Source organism: Lissotriton vulgaris, chromosome 5 (assembly GCF_964263255.1).
Source record: "Lissotriton vulgaris chromosome 5, aLisVul1.2, whole genome shotgun sequence".
Taxonomy (NCBI): domain Eukaryota; kingdom Metazoa; phylum Chordata; class Amphibia; order Caudata; family Salamandridae; genus Lissotriton; species Lissotriton vulgaris.
The window spans coordinates 1,194,761,330-1,194,786,551 of record NC_141693.1 but is presented as its reverse complement, the minus strand read 5'-3'; the positions used below and the strand labels follow the sequence as shown (position 1 = coordinate 1,194,786,551).

Here is a 25,222-nt window from a genome sequence, read left to right as displayed (position 1 = left end):
CAGAAACCGGTCCCCGGTAGCTTGTTTCCTTCCCAGTATAAGAATTGGCTTGGTAGTTTGGTCTGCCCTGTTCCCATGATGCACTGGGCCAGGGTCAGACTAATTTGCATATAGCCAAGTTCTGAGCTGGGATGGTGCAGTGAGCTAAAAAACGGTGATGGATCAAGCCCTGATCTTTGGACTGGGTAAGAGTGGTCTGCTTAATTCAGACACTCTGTTCATCACCACCCTCTTTTCTGAATCCCAGCATTCACGGGCAGATCAAGCACCCTACAGGGAGGGGGGCCCTCGGATCAACCCCCGCCCGCGCCTCACCCCCCACAGCCAAAGTCAGGCAGATGTCGGGGCCGTACCGGCGACCCTCCGTTCATGGCCCCGATGTTGTTCGACTCGGGTCCAGCCACCAGCAGCACTTGAGTCCCCGGCTCGGGGAGCAAAGTAGGCCCCGATTTCTGGGAGGCGAAGCTCTGGCCCCCGATGGCACAGTGGGGCCGGGGTGGCTGCAAAACGTGTCGCTCGTCGTGAGCTGACCGGTGCCGGGGTCCAAGTACAGGATGGATTTCAGGATAATAGGGCTGGGAGAAAAGGTCTGCAGAGCCGAGCTCTTACGCGGCATTCTTTGACCGGCGTGTGGCTCCTTCCCGTCCGTCAGCATTTTAAATGCAGGAGTACCCTCAGGAGGAATCAACTCACCTTCCATAACGGACACATTAGGAACTTTAGGCTTTTACAATTCTGTACCATTCTCACTCTAATTAAACCCCAAAAATCACATAAGAAACAACTATCAATCAATCCCAGCACGGCTATGGCAAACGTCAACCAATCATAGCACAACCTTTAGCTGCACCGCCCAATGAAAGCTCTACTAGTGCGGATGTCTCACCACTCCCACTGTAACTCTCCACGTCAGTTAGCCAATTGCAGGGTGAATCTTTAGTAAACAGACATCAACACAATGTCTTTTACCACCAAACACACACAGACAAATAACATTTTGTCTGCCCAAACTAAATAAAAGAGGAAACAAGGAATTAAAGAACTCTATCTCTAGAAACAGAACCAGTACTCTTGCAGCACTCGTCAAAAACAAATTTACATTAAGGCAGGTTCCCGTCCAGCCCAAGTCCACTTCTGATTACTGTGTTTACTCCTGTGCACCAAAGAATGAACAAACACCAATCCAAATTAAACACAATTCACCTAAAAGTTCTAAGATCCTAATTAATGCAAAAACTAAGATACAAATTGTGTGTGTGTAGATGTCACCTCACAAAACAAACTACTGTCAAGTTCTACAATATTTCTCGAGATCTTGATCTACGACGAATCAGATTACCTTAATGAATCAAGGATCATGGAAAATTCAACAGCTTCTTCGACACATATTTAATTCAACCCAAGATGAGCACAATGATGGATATTGATACTTTACCTCCCCAATATGACAAAAACATCAAAATCATAATAATCAAACCTCCTAATGAACCGCAAATGAACAACCCATAATCAAGAATATCACAGACAGTGTAATTCATGATTCAAAGTAAGTCCACACTCTCAAAAACACATCCCATAATGCTTTAGCAACATGCCAAAACCACTCTGAATCACTAAGAATTCAATCTGCCCTACTAATAATCCAATGCTTTGCATCACTGAACTTAAGCATCTGTGTAAGAAAGAGCCTTGCAATAGAGAAGCAATCTTGCAGAAAATGTTTACATGAAGTTATTGATCCTTATTGGGCTTCTGCACATTAATGAATCAGTACACTTATTTTTTTAGACAAGGCTACTGAATGTTGGTACAGTTTGTTTAACCCTTTGGACGCTGATGACGGAACCACTCCGTCATCAGCTGCGGGTGCGCTGTGCTGATGACGGAGCGGTTCCGTCATGGCCCGCTCGGCACGCCTGCGCGGCGCGAATTTCGCGCCTGCGCTGAGCGTTCCATTGAGCAGGGCGGGCCATGACGGAACCGCTCCGTCACGAGCACAGCTCCACCGCGGCTCGTGACGGAGCGGCTCCATCACCAGCATGCGGCCGCCGCGCGGCCCCCTGCCCCCTTAGCACTGCGGCGGAATAGCCGCCGCAGTGAAGGGGTTAATAAATAATAACGAAGTGAAACACGTTTGTAGTAATTGCCACGTGAGGTTATATTAGTTTACCGTTATGAGTGAGCGAGTGCTACATGAAGGCCATATGTTAAGTTAGAGTCAGCGCGCAAGCGCTGCTATGGGGATTATCTATGGTAGTTCAATACTGGAGAGAAGCCCCGCCCACTCCCCTGCCCATATTTTTTATTAACTTGTGTCTTTTTCCTTTCTAAATGCTGGCCTCTGATTCCTAAATAGGCTTATTAGTCCCTCCTTAGTATGACCATGTCGTCATTTGTATCCTCCCATGGTTACTGGCCCCTTTACTTGGTTGTTACACGGGGTGTTACACGGGGTGTGTATTATTTCCTTTATTGAGTTTTTCCTAACTTAGACATGACGACATGCTTATACGTCAATACGAGAGCCCCGCTCCACCCGTCTGCCGCCTGTCCTTACATCGCTGCCATAGCTCCTCAAGGGGACATCTCACTGCCAGCACCCCGCTGCTTCTTTCGGTGCTCTGGGTTGGGTGCAGGGGTTCCACTCTCCCGTGGGCTCCGGGCGTGCCTACTGCCGGGGTCTCTCCCGCTGCCCTCTCCGGTGCCAGCGCTCGGGGCTGCAGTGGCACTGCCTCCCCCACTCTACGGTTCGAGCTCCGAGGTGCCCTCTGTTGGGCGCAGATCAAGGTGAGCTGCCCTCAGAAGTCGGTGACTGAGGCCAGCTCTTCGTTGGGAGAAGGCACGGCCTGGACGGGGTTAGTGCCCGTCTTCACTGGTGCTTAGTGCAGGGCATGCCAGGGCCAAAATAAGAGCTAATATGTGCTGGCGGGGCCCTGGCAGAACCAGGAGCCAGCCCCTACATGTGCTCAGGGGGCCTGCCCGGGCAGTGCCAGGACTTGGAGTATTCATGAGCTTGCTGTGCCATGGGAGTGGTAGAATCAGCCCACGGGGAGAAACGAGCCACTTCTGCATGGCTTATCACTTAATCAGCAATATCACCTGAAATTGAAGAGACCACAATATTGCCCAGTTTTTAATGGAAGAGCACCACACACCCTTGCACTGTTCCTGAATATACAGTAGACCCAGCTGGCACGCTGAAGTCCACAGTAGACGCCGAGGGACTGGACGCAGCCGAGACTGCCACGACTCGAGAGCGGGGGCCTCCCCTTGCATCTCTCTCTATGCTGATAATAAGCAACAGTGCGATAGCGGCCACAGGAAATGGGGGAAGCTGAGACGCGCCCGTGAAGAGAGACTGGGCCCGTCCTGGAGGCCTAGGACCGAGAGGTGCACTAGGGAGTTTTTGGCCCAGAGAGAGCAGGAGGTCTAATCGACGAGGGGCCCACCTGATAGTGGCGAGCTGTAGACCGGTGGGGGCGAATCCATCGGGTGCCAGTGATGAGCCAGGAAGCCTGTTATCCCCTCAGATTGAGGGCTACAAATACCAGCATTGAATGTGGATCGGTGGGGCGAAACCATTGGGCCCCAGTGATACGCCAGGAAGCCTGTTAGCCCCTCAGATTGAGGGCTACGAATACCAGCATTGAACGCGGACTGGGAAGTGCCTGATTGGGATGGAGGGAGATCCCCGGAGGTGTGTGACCAAACCCACGCACATGGGAGTCAATACCGGGCAGGCTTAAGGGGCCCCACCACAGGGAGTATCACCTCCCGATGCCCTGAGGCGTTTTACCGAGAAGCCCGCTGCCTGCTGGCAAGGAGGTGGGGCACGCGATTGCCAGATCACTCTAGAGTGACAGAGACTGTGGCATACAGTGACCGTAAGTCTTTCCAGTTTGTAATATCATCAGAGGGCTGCCGGATGGGGCGCACAAAAGGAGCAGGATCCGTCCAATCTAACCATATATATAAATACACAGGCACCATGGACCGAGAGGAGAGCGCAACAGGGGGAGCTCTGGGACAGGAAAGGGAAGACCCAGCCCAGAACCCCTCATTGAAAGAAATACTTTGGCGATAACAGAGCTTCGAGGAACCTTGGAGCCAAAACTAGATTCAGTCACTAAAGAGGTCTACCTGCTCAGAGCAGACTTTCGCCAGATGGAGGACAAGATGACTTCGGTGGAATACAACATCGACGGGTTACAATCAAAGACTAAACGCCTGGCGGAGCAGGTCCCGAAATTGACTAAGAACCAGATGGAGATACTGACCCGACTAGATGACCAGGAAGGTAGAGCCCGGCGCAACAACGTCCGCATGGTTGGAGTGCCGAAGGGCATGGAAGGGCCATTGGTGGATCTCCCTTTAGAGGACCTGATCTTGAATATACTAAAGCTGAATCATCTTCCCGAATTCTTCTCTATCAAGAGGTCACACCCTGCCCTGGGGCCGAGGCCTAAACTGGGAGCTCCACCCACGCACGATAATAGCACGCCTGCTCAACTATAGGGATAGGGATGTAATCCTACAAACAGCGCGCCAACACGGAGATTTACAGCATGAAAATGCCACAATACAATTTTTTCCTGACTTCACGCTCCAGGTACTGCGACAGTGGCAAATCTTTGATGCGGTGAAATGGGCCCTATGGGATCAGAACATTAAATACATGATGTCCTTTCCAGCCAAGTTATAAATAATAGAGGAGGGAAAGAACTTCTTCTTCAACACGCCAGAAGAGGCGAGTGACTGGCTGGAAGGCTGGAGAACGTTGTGCGCAAGGAGGGCAGGGTCCAACAAAATAGCCCCAAAGAGCAGGATGGTTAGCAGAGGCAAAGACCCGGCAGCTGACAACTCGGCACAGCGACCAGATAAGTGACCACCTCTGGGGTATCAGAGCCTCAACTTAGACAGCGTGTTTGAAGGGGATGGGGTGGGAACCCCACCAAGTTTGGTATTGATATGAAGCGCTGTAGAGCATCTGCAGAGACAATGTTGCTGGGACAGCCAACAGATATTGGAATAGAGACATATGTGCAAAGGTGCACCCATAAAGAGAACTGGGGCATTGTCTATCTGAGTGTTATATGAGGTATCATGTGGCTGGAGGCTGGCACGTAACCCAAAGTATTAGTTACCATTCCAACGTTTGGGCGGCAGGCACTCTGCATGTTGGAGAGGTGGGAGGTTTTTTACTCACTGAGCAGGGTTACAGGGAGAGGGGGGATTGGGAAATTGTTTTACTTGTTTTCTTGTTTATTTAGATGTTTCTAGCTCAAGACCAAAAGAAAGGCAATGTGCATGCACGGAGGGGAGGGATGAGGTGGGGAGAGCGAGATGTGTACTAAACATATGTCACCATGGCTAGGGTAAGGGAGAGTCCCACACAGCTCAAGGCCTGGACCTGGAATGTAAATGGTCTGGGGAATAAAATCAAATGCACTCTTGTCCTACAACATGTCAAAAGACACACCCCGGACGTAGTAATGATACAGGAGACACACATTAAAGGCAATAAATATAAGGCGCTGGACTGTTTTGGTTATAAGCTAGTGGTCCGCTCGGAGTACATATCTGATGCCCGGGGGGTGGGGATCCTGATGCGGTCGACCTGCCCGCTTATTATGGAGAGAGTCTGGACTGACAATGCTGGCTGCTGTGTGGCTTTGGCGTGGAGGTGGGAGGGACGAAGTATAAACTTCTGCTCATTCTATGCTTCCCTGCGACTACAGAAGACTGTCTTCCCAATGATCAGTAAAATCCTTATAAGTCTCCCGATGGGTGTGCTCCTGGCTGGGGGCGATGCCAATGCAGTTTTGGATCTGGAGTTGGATCTGGAGCCTGACTCTGTGGGACAGGGGGGTGGGAGGCTTCTTCTCGGATTCCTGTCTGCTTTGGGATTAGTGGATATATGGAGGGCGTAGCATCCCCAACAGCAGCAGTACACATTACTACTTGGCACGTCACAGCTCGTTCTCTAGACTTGATTATTTAATCACACAAGGCGACAGGGTGGGAACATTTTCAGCATCCCAACATATGGCTCAGGGCATTTCAGACCACTCCCCAGTATGTATTACGGTTCAGGGGCCACACGTTAATAAGGGGGCGTTCTGAAGATAGACCCGTGGAGATTGAGAGATCACATGCTGAGGAATAAGTTACGGGAGGGTACGGACCGGTATTTTCAGGACAATGTGGGAACTGTAGACTCCCACCGTACACTATGGGAGGCATATAAAACAGTGATTAGAGGCCAAGCACACGCACTAACAGGGTGCCAAAAAAAGGAAGAAGCGAAACACATAAAATCTCTAGAACAAGAAGTACTGCAGGCAGAGCAGAGGGCTACAGTACAAGGAGACGCAGACCTAAGCCATGCTTTAGCCATGCGCCAATACAAACTAAGAGCAGCGGCTGAGGGTGCAGCATGGGCACATGAGCTGGAAGAACAACACCACCTCTACGACGTTGGTGATAAGGCATCCAGGTTGCTTGCCTGGCTCGAAAAGCGTGATAGGGAATGGTCGTGGGTGCCTTTTTCCATAATGGGAAGGGTATTAGCCGCATAGACAGCGCAGAGGTGGCAGAGGTGTTCTCTTCATATTATGAAGGGGCCTATTCACCAGTCAGCACGAGATCTGAAAAGGACTACTGAATTTCTAAGAGACTTCACATTACCAGTGGTCTCGGTGGATGACAGGCCAGCCTTAGATCCTGAGATTATGGAAGACGAATTGTCAACGGCACTGGGATCCTTAAAGGTGGGAAAGGCAGTAGGCCCCAATGGACTTCCCGTTGAGTTGTTCAAGGGCTTAGCCTCCAACATAGTGGCACCACTACGCAATATGTTGCAGGAGGCACAAGAAGAGAGACAGCTACCAGTCGGTCAATGGGTGGCCACTATTGTAGTAATACACATGCCCGGGAGGCCTCCAGACCGCTGTAGCTCATACAGGCCAATTTCCCTTCTTAACGTTGAGGGCAGGGGTCCTAGCCAAGGCCTTGGCTAATAGAATGATACCGATCATCACCAACTTAGTTCATAAAGATCAATCAGGATTTATGCCCCACAGAAGCACCCGACACAACCTGCGCAGGCTATATGGAGTGCTAAACACGACGCGAGATCCCGCTGGCCCGCAAACTATGCTGAGGGCACTTGACACATCCATGGACTTGGACAGCATTAACTGACCATACCTGTCGAACCGAATAATATACCCTCAAGCCCGCCCGTTAGAACACTATTGACGCAATGACATCATGCGTCTTTCACTACGTGCGAGGACACGTCTACCCAGGCCCCCCCTTTTTCTTTTTACGCATACTCCCCAAGTTATCGTTTTGTTACACTATTGTTACATTGGTCCCATTCTCGTATTGACCGAGATCTTTGAGGTCTTTTCCTGGACGCATCACACTATGGGACTTCCGAATGTAACAACCAGAAGTCGGAGTGATCCATACTGGGCACCATCACCAGCAGTCGCTACTCCTGCCAGGATTAACATGCCACATAGACACTCACACATCGATATATTTAAGATGTAGCATTACTATATCCTCTGTTTTTCACACAACATATCCCATTCCTGGCGGACTCCGCCGACGACTTTACCTATTGCAACAATTAGTGGATAAGGGCCATTGTTTATATGACGACACTATGAGATACCACCGCAGTTTGGTGACCGAGGTAATACGTTAACAACTACAAAAATAAAAAATGGAAAACCTATGGACTTATATGTTTGCTATACTACTCACTGCGCAAACTGTGAAATGCTGCCATGAAACAAAATGTGCCGCCGAACCTCAGGGCTGTCGGCCTTGAGGCTGTGTTTAACAAATGACATTTCTCTGGTTCTTGATTAACGCGGCTGGCCCGGATGGGGTTGTAAGCTAAGCACTGTGTAATATGCATCTCGAATAATAAAGGTTTTATAAAAAATAAACAAAATTTACTGGCCATACCTGTTTGTCGTGCTAACAAAGCTGGGTGTTGGCCCTAATTTTTGCAAGTGGGTGAGACTCATCTATCAGGCCCCGATGACCCAAGTGCGAGTCAATGGCGTGCTGTCACAGCAATTTCACCTGCGGAGGGGCACGAGACATGGGTTCCCTCTGTCTCCCTTGCTGTTGGCATTGGCACTGGATCCCTTGTCACACTGGATCAGGAGGGACCCTATGATATGGGGTATTGAGGCACCAGGAGGCTGGGAAGATCATATATCGTTGTATATTGTTGTATGCTGATGATATCTTGTTGTATCTCGTGAGGCCCTACTACTCAATTGACACGGTGCTTCATCTCTTTGATTCATTTGGGAGCTACTTGGGGTCTACTATAAACTGGACCAAATCAGTGGTGTTTCGGCTGGAACACCCCCCCAGGAGCCCCCTCCCAATTCCCCCCCCCCTCCCCCCCCCCAGCTCCAGTAGTTAAGGAGGGCTTTAAATATTTGGGGATTCAGGTAGTGCGGAATCAGCAGCTGTTTTTGAAAGGAATCTTAGCCCCCAATTGGAGAGACTCCATAGTGATGTACTACATTGGCGAACGCTACCATTGTCTCTAGCAGGCAGGGCGGCCCTCTTCAAGATGATGGCCCTGCTGCTCTTGTTGTACATCCTGCAAAATACCCCCTCTTCCGTCCCGCAGACAGTTTTCAAAAAGATTGCCCGAGCATCTCGGGAATTGCTGTGGCAGGCAGGTACCCCTAGGATAGCATACATAAGTTGCAGAGAGGGGTATATGATGGAGGCCTGGTGATACCGGATATACAACTCTATTACTGGGCATCACAACTAGTAGTAGTAAGCGACTGGGTATACTCGGATAGAGATGAACCAGCATAAAAGGTAGACTGAAACACAATGCCTGCAGGGAATTATGAGCCACTGCTGTATTCAGGAAAGAATGATCCTAGTTGGCCACCACATACAGCGGTAGTTGTGATGTGCTGGAGGGAGGCAAATCGGGCCCTGGGGAGGCAAAATAAACTGACCAGCAGAACGCCGCTGTGGGCTAGTGCAGGGATAACAGAGGTGGCCCCGCTCCATGGGTTTGTGGGCTGGAAGAATATTAGAAAAGATAGACTAGTGGATGTGTGGAGGGAGGGAGCCCCACTTTCGCTTGAGGACCTACCGTGGGAGTTCGAGTAGACTGAGACCCAGAGGTTTAATTATTTGAGACTTAGACATGCACTGCGGACTCAGTCAAAGACTAAACCTTTCTTCCTGATTACTCTCCTCTAGAGGATAGATTATTAATTGACCCCATCCCTGAGAAAGCAATTTCAACAATATTTCAGAAGCTCATGAATAATTTGTCAGACCATCTGACAGCCTTAAGGGTCGTCTGGATGGACGACCTGGGCAATATAGAGGATGAGGAGTGGCAAGAGGCACTCCAGGGTCCGAGGGAAATAGCAATACGAGTGCGTTTCAGACTGATCCAGCTACGGATTTTGCATTGCTCTTACTACCCTTCGACGCTCTTGCACAATATTGGTAGGGCGCCATCATCACAGTGCATCCGAGGTTGCCAGAGTGAGGGCAATTTTCTTCCCATCCTATGGGAATGCCCTAAATCTGCACAGTTCTGACGCAGGGTCACGGCAACTATGGCCAGAGTGGTGGATACAGACGTGCTGCTAGACGCAAAATCAATCAATCAGGGGATTATAAAGCGCTCTACTCGCCCGTGAGGGTCTCAAGGCACTGAAGGCGGGGGTGCAGCCCCAGATCAGTTGAAGAGCCAGGTCTTAAGGCACTTCCTGAAGGTGTGCAGAGTGGGGGAGTGTCTGATGTTGACTAGGAGCTGGTTCCAGGTCTTTGCTGTGACGTAGGAGAAGGCTCTTCCGCCTGCTCTGGTTCTGCGGACCCGTGGGGTCTCTGCCAGAGCTAAGTCGGCGGAGCGGAGGTTCATTTTGGGTATGTGAACAGAGACTCTTTCGTTGAGGTATTTGGGTCCGATGTTGTGGATGCATCTACTTATCATTAAGGCAGAGACAGTTTGGCCCAAGTATGTCACCATATGTATTACCCTGGCAGCAGAGATCACGAAACGCAATATTGCGAGGGTGGGGGGGCGACTATCCCTCCTTCAGTGACAGATTGGGTAAAGGACATGGATTGGTGCCAGAGAGCAGAGGAAATAATCTACAAAAGTAGAGGGTGCATAAAGAAGTGGGAGTAGGTGTGGGCGCCATGGCGAGCATATAGGGGGACATTGGAGGGCCCTGTAGAAACCAGAGAGGCATTAGCCTACTGAAAAATAATGCTCGTTTAATGTAGTTTCCTCCTTGTTTGTACAATGATTTCCGCCTCACCCTGTTATTTGTCCGGCTAGCCAATGTTAAGAGATACCCAATGTGCATGCACTTGCAAATGTTATTGTATTGTCTATTGAGCTTTTCAATAAAAATTGTTTTAAAAAACAAAAAAACGAAATGAGCTGATGCCCATAGTAAGACCTGTCAGGGCACATGCCGAAGAAATGAGGCAGTTCACATGCAGGACATAGTAAGTACTCACCAACTAAGTGTATCCATATTCGCATCAATGCAGTTTAGATTCTAAATTTACCAGTAAACTTACAGAGTAAACATTGCAAAGCCAATAGGTGTTGCCTTTAGGACCTACTAGCATTGCCAATTGTCTCATCCATACTGCACAGCACCTTTGATGCTGTGCTGCATGGCAAATAAATATTTGTTTAAAAAAAAAAGAAAAAAAAGCTTTTGAAGCAGCCTTCCATGTCATTTTGTTTTACACACATATGCGCACCAACTACATGATGCATATTGGGTAATTTTCTTTTTAGTTACTGAACCAAGTTGATTTCGTAACCAAAATGAAAAATATTTTACAAAAGCATTTTGTTTTTCTGTTTTAAGGAAGGTGGTGAGAAGCGGTTGTCATAGAAACGATAGGGGGGCAGAAGCAACACTGAATCAGGTGGAGGCAGATGCAACACAGGGGATGAGAGGTGCAAGCAACACTGACGCAGGTTTTTAGGTCAAGCCTAGCGCAGCGCGCATGTGCTGATCTAGGAGATGACCTTTTGGAATCGGTCTGCACTTTTCAAACACTCGTGCATGTGGCGGCATCCACCTTACGGGAGCGAGCAGCGGCGCTCAGGGGCCATCTGTTTCTAACTAGCGTGGCCGCAGTCGCTTTCACTTTCTTGCCCGTCTCCTAGTTTCTCCCTCCACTCCTTTTCTCTCTCTCTGACAGTGCTTCATATCATGTTCTTCCTTCTCTTATCTTTCTCGGGTACTACTTCGCTTCACTCCCCTCTGTCCATCTTTCGATCGGTTTTTCTTTTCGCTCGACTGTCTCTTAAGCTGCTCGCCCCCCCTTCCCCGCTAAAGTATTAGATAGCACTGGTTGTGTAGTATTAAATAGTACTCTGAACACATTTCTGTAACCACACTGACCAGTTCTAGACACGTCACACAATGTCTGTGTGTGGAAAACATCTTTCAAACTTTTTTGTCTACACCGAATACCACGTTTGCGGTGGACAGCCCTTTAAAAGGCATCATTGTGCTTGTGTTTAACCTTCTGCAGACCAGACCATGTGTGACTGGGATCTGGCTGCTTCTTCCAGCGCATAAAAGCGGGGGGGTTCCCTGAACAGCTCAGTGTAAGAGAAGTGAGCACTCCCCACCTAATGTGAGTGCAATATTGAATAACTGATGTCTGATCGTGTTCTGCATGCACAGCGCTGTCTGCACAGCCCTAACAAGACCTTCGGCACAGCCACATACGAGAGAGGCTGAGACAGACACCCAGGCTGTTCCTGCCGGACATACATCGAGCAGTCTGCACCGGAGAGCCAGGGAGGGAGCAGGGCCCCTCTAAAATTGAATCTGTGCACTGGAAACACTTTGATTTCATTCCTCATGTGTCCCCCCCCTGGATTCCTGGCAGCAAAGTGACCCGCATGTATCCAACCTGACCCCCTTCGACCAGTTGCCGGGTGGGGCCTGCGTGGAGTGTACAAGCCGTTCCTATCTCACATGATATCTTGTGTCCTGTGCGCATGCTTATGCTCCAAGAACTTTCAGCTAGCCCTCAACCTTATCCCCCACCCATCTCTCCATTGTCCATGTTGCATTGTCCCACCTCCCTCCCGCTATACGTGTTGCCTTTCCTTCCCCCTCTCGCCATGTTCCCTTCCCCCTCCTTCCCACCCTCTTTGTGGCCTTTCCCCCACCATCCACCTTCTCTCCCACTCTCCCTGTTGCCTTTTACCCACCCTCCCTCCTGCTCTCTGTGTTGCATTTCCCATCCCTATTCCTCTCCATGCTGCCTTCCACTCCCTACAGTTGTCTGTGTTGTCTTGCCCCTAATCTTCTGCCAGATGTCTGTGTTGCCTTGCCCCACCCTCTTTCCAGTTGTGCATGCTGCCTAGCCCCCACCCTCCCTCCTTCTGTTGTTCATGGTGCCTTGCCCCCACCCTTTATTTATTTATTTATTTATGGTCTTGTAGCGCGCCTGAATCAGCCCCGGAGGGGTATCTCCGCGCGTAGCTTCTGCAAGAGTGGGCCAAATTGTAGTGATGGTGAGATAGAGAGAATGGCCGGATTATTATTGTGCGAACAAGTGAGTCTTTAGTTTTTTCCTGAAGGAAAAGAGGTTAGTGATCAGCCTCAATTGAGGTGGAAGAGAGTTCCACAGCATGGGGCCTTTGAAGGAGGGTGCACGCCCCCCCTGCCTGGCTTTAGTGACTTTGGGTACTTGCAGCAGCATAGTGTTGCTGGAGCGCAGAGCACGTCCAGGGGAATAGGGAAGAAAGATCTCTTTTAAGTATTTGGGACCCGACCCATATATGCACTTGTGCATGATACAGCAGATTTTGAAGTCTATTCGTTGTTGCACCGGGAGCCAATGAAGGTGGGAGAGAAGGGGACGAGAAGGGGTGCGGGGAGGGGCATACAGGATGAGTCTTGCTGCAGTATTCTGCACTACCTGCAGTTTATGTAGTTGTTCCTGGTTGGCGGAAGTGAGTAGACTATTACAATAGTCCACTCGTCCAAGAACTAATGCCTGTACCAGTGTCTTCCTATGGGTGTTGGGTAGGAAAGGGAAGATACGCCGTAGAAGACCTATTGTACGGAAGCATGTGCCCGTAACCTGACTGACATGATCTTTCATGATCAGGGCTTGGTCCAGGCGCACTCCCAGATTTTTAATGGTTAGTTTGGGCACTGGGACAGGTCCTAGCTCGAGTGGCCACCAATCTGGCGACCAGAGCCTGGTGGCCCCTCCAAACAACATGACTTCCGTCTTGGACACATTGCATTGGAGGAAGTTCCGGGCCATCCAACTCGCCACCGCTCTCATTCCATCTTGGAAGGATTTCAAGACTGCAGGTGTTATGGTCTGAAAGGGGAACAACAGCTGAGTGTCATCAGCGTAAGAGATTGGAAAGAACCCATATGATCTAATAATCTCTGCCAAAGGGGCCACATATACGTTGAATAACGTGGGGCTCAGACATGAGCCCTGTGGTACACCCTTGGTAAGCTTCCTGCAGACAGATTTATGGGAGCCCAGTTTGACCCCTTGCTGTCTGTCTGTAAGAAAGCTTTTAAGCCACGCAAGGGCGGTCCCTTTTACTCCCACTGCCTTCAGACGGTCAAGGAGAATTTTGTGCGACACCGTGTCGAAGGCAGCGGACAAATCCAATAGCACCAGAATCACTGAGCTCCCCCTGTCAAGTGACATTCTGATGTTATCTGTCACTGAAAGGAGGGCTGATTCGGTGCTATGGTTGGGCCTGAAACCAGATTGCGAGTGGTCCAGGCCGCCCGCTGCCTCGATGTAGCTAGACAGGTGTGTATTGACATGCTTCTCAGCCATCTTGCTGTAATAAGGCAGAAGGGAGATGGGACGGAGGTTGGAGAGCTCCGTCCACGGGAGCGCCGCATTCTTGCGGATGGGGTTCACTACTGCGTTTTTCCACTCAGCTGGTACTTTTCCCTCTTTTAGAGACTGATTGATTACATCCTGAATGTGGGGGGCTAGCAGGGTACGGAGGGAAGTTAGAGTCTTAACAGGAATAAGGTCATGCGGTGATCCTGATTTTACTTGGGTCATTATTGTGTAAAGCTCGTTAGTATTGACAGGAGGGAATGTAATTAGTGTGGAATTGGTGTTTTTATTTGGGGAGGAGACATTCAGGATATCACTGTTTGGTTGGGATACAAGAATTTTTTCGTAAATGGCTTCTATTTTGTTCTCGAAATATGATGAAACTTCTTCACATAGACTTTGTGAGAAGTCATCTGGGCTTATACAAGCCATGGGTTTTGTAAAAGTTTCAAGGATCCTATACAATTCTTTAGGAGAATTACCAGCTTCTATGAGTTGTTGAGCGATACTGTTTTTACGGGCAGCTTTGATATGTTTGTAATAGTTGTTTTGCGCTGCACGATGTGCCTTTTTGTTCTCCTCAGAGTGTGACCATGTTGTCTGGCTAGTTTCTCTCTCTCCCTCCATCCGAGTTGTCTTGCTCCCACCCTCCTTCCTGTTGTCTGTAATGACTTTCTCCCAATAGCCCTCCCTCCATCTGCTTTCTATGTTGCCTCCGCACCTGTCTGTCCTCTCTCTGCAGCCGTGTTCCCCCACCCTCCCTCCTGCAGTCCATTTTTTGTCTTTCCCACCTCCTCTACAATTGTCAAAATTGCCTTGCCCCCTCCCCCTTTCCAGTTGTCCATGTTGCCTTTCCCCTACCCTCCTTCCATTTGTGCATGTTGCTTTGCTGCCACCCTCCCTCCTTCCGTTGTTCATGGTGCCTTGCCCCCACCCTCCCTCTTGCTGTCCATGTTGTCATGCTAGTTTATTCCCTCCCTCCGTCTGTGTTGGCTCGCTCCCACCTGTTGTCTGTGTTGTCTTGCTCCCATTCTGCTTCCTGTTGTCCAAATTGGATTACTCACACTAGCCCTCCCTCCTTCTGCTGTCTATGATGCCCCCTGTTGTAACAAAAGACGCATTGGCATAGCCAATAGGTCTCACCTTTGGGACCTTATAAGTGCTAAGCCATGCAACAGTTGATCAGTTGATGTTGTTGCACTAAAGATATTGTGCTGCATAACTAAATACTTATAAGGTCCCAAAAGCGAGACCTATTGGCTATGCCAATGCTTGTTAAAACGGGTGTGGGAAGCAACACAGGGGCACTGGCGGGGGCATCTGACCAGGTCCGTCTTTCCCTCTGACTCTGTTGCTCTTTGCCCCGATCGCTTGTTTTCCAGCGCTCCAAGCTCCATTGGCGGTTGGTCAAACAAGCTGTTCTCGTTTCTCCCTTTCCTCACTGCAAATATAAACAAGCACTGGCATAGCCAATAGGTTTCGCCTTTGGGACCTGATAAGTATTTAGCCATGCAGCACATTATTCCCCACTGGCATGCTTATACGCTCTCAACATCTATGGATTGTCGTACAAGTTTTTTTCTTTTTTTAAAGTTGAAATTAAACGAGAAATGTTAAAAGATTTAAACATTGCCACAAAACATATATGAACACGGTTTGAGCTTCTCAAGGACACAATCTGCACAATTAGCAGTGTGTCTAACAACTATCATACCATGGGTAAGGAGAGCGCAGAACATAACTGGTACAGCAGAACTCACTTAAAGCCCTATAAGCAGCCTCACAAATCAGTCTTGTATTGACAAACAGTAGGACCTCAACGGCATGTGCATATCTTTCAGAAAATGCAGTCCTTCAACTATGTATGTATATGGTGAATGCATGTATGATACGTATTACCCAAATCTAGCGAAAAGGGCACTGCAGCACTGAACAGGGTTAAAAGAAAAGCATAAAGTCAACACGCATTATGAGATAGTGCTGCAGTCCAGTATATGGTTGCTAAACAGGAGGAGGGCCAGCCCACTGAGAACAGTGGAGTCAAATGACCTGCTAGAGGTCTACCTTTGTCCTGCAAGTTCAACAGGGGCTTCTCTGGTGGTCAATGTACCGCTGTTATAACTCAGTGAGTCATGCACTTGCATTAAAGAGCTGCACATAACCTGGAAGGCAAACATTTGGAACCGTGTAGGTTTTTTCTCTAGATGTTATTATAGTAATGCTGCTAAAATGTATTTATTTGAGTAGCTATACCAACCGTTAAAATGATCTCACATTTAAAAGATGCCAATTGTGTGAGAATTCAATACAGTAAATTACAGATCAATGGTCAATGTATAAATGGCACAGATACAGCTGTTATGTCTTGGTATACAACTGCTCCCACTCTTGTCGGACTACGGGATCTGCTGATTGCCCTTTAGGTGTGTCAAACCGCACTGCTAAATAAAGCTGGGGTTTACTCTGATGGCCTGGAGGTATTGCAGCATGCATCCCAGTGTTTACACGCTGCACCAGGGCACAGTAAGATGCACTCAGGATCGAATTAGATCAATCTTAAATAAGTGCTGGTTCCAAGCACTACTACTAACAAAGCAATCCCAGCCTGTGAATAAGTGTACAAGCTAGGATCATCACGTTCCGGATTTCCCCAGACAGTAACGTTTTTTTTTTTTAATAAGGCCTCACCTTCCGATATTAAAGGGTCGGCTGAGCACACAAGGTTCAATGTGTGCATGCTCATGTTTTTCTGCCCCACCCATTATACTGCCTTTTATAAAAAAGTGCCAATAAATTTTGCTACAGTTTTTTTTTTAACTTAGGCAGCGTAGCTTCAATAGCAACACCAACCTTTGACTGAGTAGCTGCACCATTTGTTACTACCAGCGAAGCAATGCTGCGTGCGCGATGCCAGCACCAATTACCAATGCACAACAAGATATACGGGAGTACAAAGGGGCAGATTGACAAGCCCCCTGAGCCACCATTGCGTCATTTTTAACATGGGAAAAATGACGCAAAAGTGGTGTAAGAGTCTTGTAAATCTGCCCCATAGAATGCAGCAGGTTTGATAACAAATTCATACCGGGTGCTAATGTCCCATGCATTGGGGTGTTTTGCACCCATTTATCTCAAGGATCCAAATGCCCAGAGCCCACAAGGCTATTCTAAGCAGGTTTTATAACATCAGCACCCATTGCTTACCAATAAACAAGTTGTGGACGGAGTGCCCACACACTGGACTTCCCCGAGTCGGTTTTAAAAGAAGTCAATAGGAAAAATACATTCTCCCTATTATATATATATATATATATATATCGGTGTCAAACATTTACGCTTTGCGTGGCGCCATTTTTAAACCAGTTACTGGACCAAAAAGGTTAAACACAAACATAGGACAACCATACATCATTTTGGAAGCGCCATTTGTGAGTGTAGTACGGAAATAGTTTGCATATTTAATTACAACAACAAATTATATAGTTGTCTATCACTTTATCTAGCCGTGGATCGGCAATTGCGACCCACTCGAGTCGCAAATCATTCTTGTATAACATTTATGAAAAGGAAGAAAACAATCGCTTTTAAGGGGACATACTGCACTGACCAGTATTTCAGTGTCTTAAAAAATCTTTCTAAGGGACTAACATTTGGCCCTCAATGCGATATTTCATTATACATGTTCGCTAGTGAAAGAACTCGTAACTGCTTATCACAGCAGAGTTGGAATGAGAACTATTTACTGATGACACTGGACATTTGTTCGCTTTATACATCTATCAGGCATGTTGATGGCTTAAAAGCAACCCAATTCTTTTTAGATAAACGCCCCATACATAATGCACAGCACAACAAGATGCTCATGGGGATGCCTTTCTTTTCGCTGAAATTGAAAAGGAGTTGAGCTTTGTTATGTTACACGGTACACCACCGTGTTGCAGCACCCGCTTTTGAAGAGTGACTCGCTTTTGGTGTGGTACGGAGCAGTGAAATATTTATATTTATATATATAAATATATATATATATATATATATATATATATATATATATATATATATATATATATATATATATATATATATATATATATATATATATTTTACAAAATGAATTTACTCCGTTATATTTGTGTTTTCATGTGATTTCAACATGATTAATGGTCATTGATCACCTCCCTACTCTACAATGCCATACATACGTCATAGTAGTATTTCTTCTATGTTGAATTGTATCACATGGTGTGCACTAGCATTTTAAAAATCCAGGCATTGTGGGTAAACTTTTGACTGCGAACAAGGGCATCTGCACGAAACGCGTAAGTTTTGCTTCTGCTCAGTTTGCCTTAATAAATCCTAATTTGCCTTATCTTGGATTTGTTTGGTCGTCTGTTCTGGTTCCTGGAAGCTGGGCTACAGTTTGACTACTTGTGCATTTATCCCGCGGAAGGTGGTTGCTTCCGCCACAAATCCACTCCCTGTAAGTTGTCCGACGTCTTCAACCAACGTGTGTTTCTTCTGTGGATCAGAATTTGACGACGGACCCTGCCTGCTGATATCGAACACCCCTGAAACAAGCTCGCCGAGAACGCCGAACGCCGTTAAGAAAGACCCGCCGTGTGAAAAGTTCAGCTTTATTTGCAACGGTAAAACGGCAAAGATTTACGGTGCGGCTACAAGCTTGCTGGGTGAGTGTTCCGCAGTGCATGCGAGGCGGTGGGGAGGAAACAGGCATCGCGCGAGGGTGAGTTACGGCATGAAAACCACTCCGCACAGAGTAACCAGCTACATATAAATCAGGCAAACCGAGCAGCAGTAAGCATGACAGAAGAAACAGTGAAGGGGCGAGAGGCAGCCTTGTTGGAATTATTTTCAAACTTGCCCAAAATCACCCAGAAGGGTGCTGCTGCTGCAGCAGGAACGTCATGGGTCACACAAACTAACCCCCCTTCTAATGAAGCACAAATTAAGACTCTGATGAAACGCCTTGAAAAAATCATGAAAAACAAGGTAACCAAGTGGTAGGAGCATAAGTCCCTCACAATGTATAAAGCGTAAGGACGCATTCCACGGGGGCTGCGAATTTTACTAGCCCCGAGTTACGAGAAACCCCATCCAGAAATGCTGAAAGAATGGGGGCACAGTAATTTGGATGCCTCCCGAAATCTAGTACTGATTTTGATAGAATATGCAGAGATTGACCGCACGCAGCTGCTTAAAGAAATGGAGGAAATCAATGGGGAGTTACTAAAATTTGAACCCAATGAGCTCATAGTAACAACGAAAAAGGAGATTCAGGATAGGGTCAACAAGCACGAGGACAAAATAAAAATTTGTAAAGCGTGGAAATTTGTGCGCGATAAAGATGATTATGAACATGGAAAAATGTATACATTCGTGCGCAAATTCGACAATGCCAAACGGCTCAAAATGAATGAGAAATCGGCCCCAACATCAGGAACAACTGGGCCATCATTGGCAATAAATGATCCTCGTTGCCAAACCACTGAACAAATTCAATGTACTAGTGACTCAATCTCAATCTCCAGCAGCAATATTAGTATTTATTCGGATGAGGGTGCCACAGCAAGGGGTGAAGATGCAGGACCTCCAATGGTATTGGACTTAGGCGAAGAGGTTGATTTTTTAGTCAATGCTCGACTACAGACTTTACGCCCACAAAACCAACAACAAAAACAGCAGAAAAAAGGGCCAGAATCAACCGCCGCAGGAAAGAGCGCAGTTGCAAACACAAACTCAAGCAACAACAACAAAAAGAAAAAATTGGGGCGCAACAACAAAAAATAAATGCAAAAACAATTGTTAATTTGTCATCAGCAACACTTACCGCGGCGGAACAACAATTGCTTAGTCTTGGCCTCACCTTCTGCCCCCTAACAGATTTCAACTACACGGCGATTAGAATGGATGTGTTTCGTTACATCCGAAAACTTAAACTTTGCAAGTTTTTCAAAGTCAAAAAAGGTTCAAGTAACACAGATACGATACCAGTGGAACCTACCTCATCAGCTCTTCAGGCACGTGACATCAGAGGCTTATTAACTCTTGTACAATTGGCTGAGGACAATAATGATACTAATACTGAGATTTCCACGCAGGAAGAATTAAGGGAGGCTGCAATTCAACAAACGGGAGCAGGATCTAGTCCTTTCAAACCATCATCAAGTTTTATGCCTATCATGCCTAGGGATGCCATACACTCATTTCATGATGTGGTGACTGCAGACCTTAAAAAGCTATATCACCAGGTGAAACTTCGCAGAAGAGCAAAGCAAGAACAAGAAAATCAATATTGGGATCTGGTAACTAAGTTAAAAAATGATCACCAGAACGTGGTATGCAGCTCTGACAAAGGAGGTAATATTGTTATCTGGCCCCAAACACAATATGTTGCAGAAGGAACAAGGCAATTTTCAAATGCTGCATGCTACGCCAAAACGTGTTTAAAGCAATATGACTTGTCTAGAGACAAATTAAGAAAACTCCTATTTCAATACAGACGGGAGGCCTTGATCTCTAGTCAAGAATTCAAGTTTCTACATGTGGAATTACCAGTAATGCCCAGATTTTACCTCATACCTAAAGTCCATAAAGGAGTGTCACCAGTTCCAGGACGGCCGATTATTTCGGCAATTAATAGTGTGGGGGAACATCTTGCTCAATACACAGACTATTTTCTGCAACCCCTGGTTACGAGTCTGCCCACGTACATCAAAGACACTGGGCATTTCTTGAATAAAATTCAAGACATAACATGGACTGAGGACTCTTTGTTAATAACGTTAGACATCGAGGCTCTTTACACGAGTATAGAACATCATACGGGTCTCAAGGCACTTGAACATTTTTTGAGTACAAGACCAGCAGATTGTTAAAATCATAATAAGATGCTGGTAGAGCTAGTGTCATGGAGCCTACACAATAACTACTTTATGTTTGGTAGGGATGTCTATCTACAAAAGAGGGGTGTAGCCATGGGGTCCTGTTTCTCCCCTAGCTATGCGTGCTTGCACGTAGGCTATTGGGAGAGGCAGGTCCTCATGGGTGAACACCAAGAAATTTTCTCAGAACATGTGTACAAGTGGGTTCGTTTTATAGATGATGTTTTTTTAATTTGGAGAGGAGATGAAGCCAGTGCCTTACATTTTATTGAAAGACTCAACATCAATGATTACAATCTTAAGTTTACACATCATATTAGCAAAAATGTAGTAGACTTTCTTGATGTCAAAGTTTGCGTAAAATCTGACAAGTTGGCAACTACCCTCCACAGAAAGGACACCGCGGGCAATTCCACTCTGCACGCGAGTAGTGCCCACCCATGGCACACAATTGAAAATATCCCGTACGGGGAATTGCTCCGTTTAAAAAGAATTTGCAGCTCTGTAGAAGAGTTGGAAAAATGCACAGCAGAGGCCCTTACAAGATTCAAAGCGAGAGGGTACAATGATCAAACTCTCACTAGGGCTGTCAATAAAATAATATTAAAAAGCAGGGAATCACTTTTAAATCAAAATACCGAGATCCCTGCCATCAGTGATGATCCTGAAAACGCTGCCATCAGGTTTATTACATCATTCAGCCGGCAGGACAGGAAGATTAGGTCCATCCTGACTAAAATTTGGCCTATCCTCCAAACTGATGGTGTCCTGGCTCCAGAACTACCTGATAATCCCAAAATTACGTTTAGGAGGGGACCCTCCTTGCGTAGTCATGTTTCCCACTCTTTTCCTGAATTACCCAAGATTAAATCCTGCCTTCCCCCGCGACTTGGGTTCTTTAAGTGCTCAAGTTGTCGGGCGTGCAAATTTGGTGTTAACACCAGCACCTACATGACCCCATTCAGTCCTCCACCTTTAAAGATCAAAGGCAACTACAGTTGTAGGACAGAATATGCTGTTTATGTCCAGACTTGTACATGTGGCCTGAGGTACGTTGGGAGTACTCGGCTGGCAGTACACGCCAGGATATTACAGCATCTTCGGGCGATTGTCAATAATGACAACGCGTATCCAGTGGCGAGGCACTTCAAAAGTGTGCACAATAACAACTTGGAGTGTCTTAGCTATTTTGTTCTAACGTCTGTGCCCCAACCTCGTAGGGGAGGGGACAGAGACAAGATGTTACGCCAACTAGAGTCAAAAATGATACTAGAACTGGATACCAAGGTGCCCAATGGACTCAACACCACAGAAGATTTGTATCATTTCCTATAGGGTAGACCCAATCCATCGGGTCATTGATAATTTATACCCTTACTTTGAAATTTAAATTATTCTCAACTGAAGTGGTTGCCTCCCACAAATTAATTTCCCCTTTTTTTCATTTATTATCAATTGACTTCAAGTCATTCTCTTTTGCTGTCTCTTCTAACATATATCAAACACATTCTGAAAAAAATTAAAAAAAATATATGTTGTTTTGTCATTTCACCCTTATTTTTCTTTGACCTGTTGAGAGTGTAGATTGTAACTTATTGAACATATCTACAATATTAGTTTGGTATTCACTACTTTAGGTGTTAGGTGCACTAATAGATTGAAGTAGATACTAACTAGACGTAGGCATTATATTTGAGAACAGAGGGGTTGCCATCATTAGTCGATGTCCCCAATACAATATGATTAGTAAAAGGGGTTGCCATCAATTCTAGATGTCCCCGCAGGATTGTAAATTATGCTCAGGGTCTTAACAGTAAAATATTTATTAGCATCCTTTGCACAGAGTGTGTGTTTACATTGCGCAAAATTGCACATTACTAATAGATAGTTTTTAGAATAACAATTCATTTTTGTATTTAAAATGTTTTTAATTATTTAAAGTATGCTTTTAAACTAAAACTGTCTTATTTATATATAGAGTAATGTTTACATATTGCGATAATTTGCACACTACATGCTTTGATATTGTTATACTGTTTTGACCGTGCTTATGCATTTATGCAGAAACTTTCTTGTTTTACAACATGAATTTACTCCGTTATATTTGTGTTTTCATGTGATTTCAACATGATTAATGGTCATTGATCACCTCCCTACTCTACAATGCCATACATACGTAATAGTAGTATTTCTTCTATGTTGAATTGTATCACATGGTGTGCACTAGCATTTTAAAAATCCAGGCATTGTGGGTAAACTTTTGACTGTAAACAAGGGCATCCGCACGAAACGCGTCAGTTTTGCTTCTGCTCAGTTTGCCTTAATAAATCCGAATTTGCTTTATCTTGGATTCGTTTGGCCGTCTGTTCTGGCTCCTGGAAGCTGGGCTACAGTTTGACTATATATATATATATATATATATATATATATATATATATATATATATATATATATATATATATATATATATATATATATATATATCCTACTGGCGATCGCCAGTAGGTATATATAGTTAGGATTTTTTCCCTATGGGATTTCTGAAAATTCTATGTCTAATAACTTTGGCGTTTGTGGACGGAATTGGCTGACATTTTCAGGAAAATGGCACATTTTGTTTCTGAGCAGCCCCTGAAAATTTGGGGGGGTTTCGTCAAGGGGGGGCCGAGAAAAAAGGGGGGTCCCAAAACGCGTTTTTCCCATGTTAATTTCCATAGGGCCTTTGGCCTCACTTTTAGCTCGAACGGCTGAATGGATTTGCACGAAACTTGGCAAAATTGTAGGGACTGTTAGCCCGATGTGCCTTTGCTAGGTCTCAATATATGTGCTCCAGTGGATTTTGAGAAATTAACGTTCAAAACAAGATATATATCTGTAACAGCGCTCCGGGCTGCGCTCCGGTCCGCTTACTTTTCGCGAAACGGAACTTTGCGATGCGAAGCTGATTGGCTCCCCGGTGTCTGTCAACATTCTAAACAGTCCGGAGCGGCCGCCATCTTATCTCTCGGTAGGATCGAGAGAGAAGAAGAGGTGAAAAACGAAGGGGGAATTTAATGAAAGGGGGCAAGGTATACCCCTCTTGACCCCCTAGGAATGTTGTTGGGGTTATTAAAGAGTCCCGTGGGGAAAATAAAAAAAAAATGATTTTTCACGGTAGAAGCGCTTCCCGGGCCGCGAACTGGGCCGCAAACTGGTAGCGAAACGGGAATTCGCCATTTTGTGCTTCGTTTTAATTAAATTACTAGGTATAAGGGGGTGCGGGAGACCATTTTGTGCTTCGTTTTAATTAAATTACTAGGTATAAGGGGGTGCGGGAGACGTATCCTAATCCCTTATGTTTTCTGAGGGTGGCTGAGGAGGCTCATATATGTTGATACATGTCTTCCAGCGGATGTGCGTGAGCTTTTTTTTTTTTGCTGCGTGACGTCTGTTAACGTTCGATTCGATGGAAATCAGGAAGTGTTGACCACCAATTTGTCAGTGCGATAAAATATTTTGTTATAAATGAATCCTTATTGATAAACATTGTCTGCGCCATCTTGCCTTTTTTCCAATGCCACAATTTTGTCGTGCACGGCAGCCATTTTAGAAGCCAGGCCGGTCCCAGGCTATCACCTAGCCCTGCGGATGTAGTTTATGGCCCCAGCTGTAGAGAATCCAGACATGCCAACCCTCCCGATTCAGGCGTGAGACTACTGATTTCAGTGCTAGTCTCCCGCCTCCCGATTTCTGCAAGCAAAAACCTGGGGGCATATTACCAACAACTAGCGATAATTTTTGTCTCTAACTTGTTTAGAGACAAAAATTATCGCCGCACATCGGCGATTTTTATCGCAGATAAACCTTTCTATTAGCAAGGTTTATCGCAAATGCGATAAAAAACGGCCGCAATGCATGAATATCGCTGAAAAGTCAGCGATATTCATGCATTATCGAGCAAATGCTCTTAGCCATGCTATCCACCTCCCATTGGATAACATGGCTAAGAACTGCTCAGGTTAGGTGTTAGCTTTTGGAGATATTCGCGCTTAGCGCGAATATCTCCAAAAGTTGGTAATAGGAGATAGCGATGTTAGGGACTGTTTCCAGTCGCTAACATCTTGGCACGCCCACTTTGCATGTCATTAGTGATCATATCACTGACATGCAAAGCGGGGCCCAAGATGGTCGCTATCTCCTTTTAGCTGTCACTAACTGGTGTTAGCGACAGCTTGGTAATAGGGAGATAATTTTATCTCCGCTTTCTTGGCTTTTAAAGCCAAAAAAGCGGAGATAAACCCCCTTGATAATATGCCCCACGATTCCTCGGGGGTTTCAGCTGACAGGGCTTGGTATTGTGTTACGTGGTAATTTTTCCAGGAAACGTCAGAGGGTCGATGCAGGGGTTCTAGCAGGGGTGATAAACCATTTAAGCCTCAAGAACAAGCGCA

General features: G+C 46.3%; 1 protein-coding gene across 1 annotated transcript in view; it reads right to left on the bottom strand.

Annotated features, from left to right (window-relative positions):
* The window catches only part of LOC147712256 (disintegrin and metalloproteinase domain-containing protein 9-like), a 1,115,055-nt gene that overhangs the window by 732,251 nt on the left and 357,582 nt on the right, over window positions 1–25,222 (bottom strand). The gene's annotated exons all lie outside the window — the stretch shown is intronic.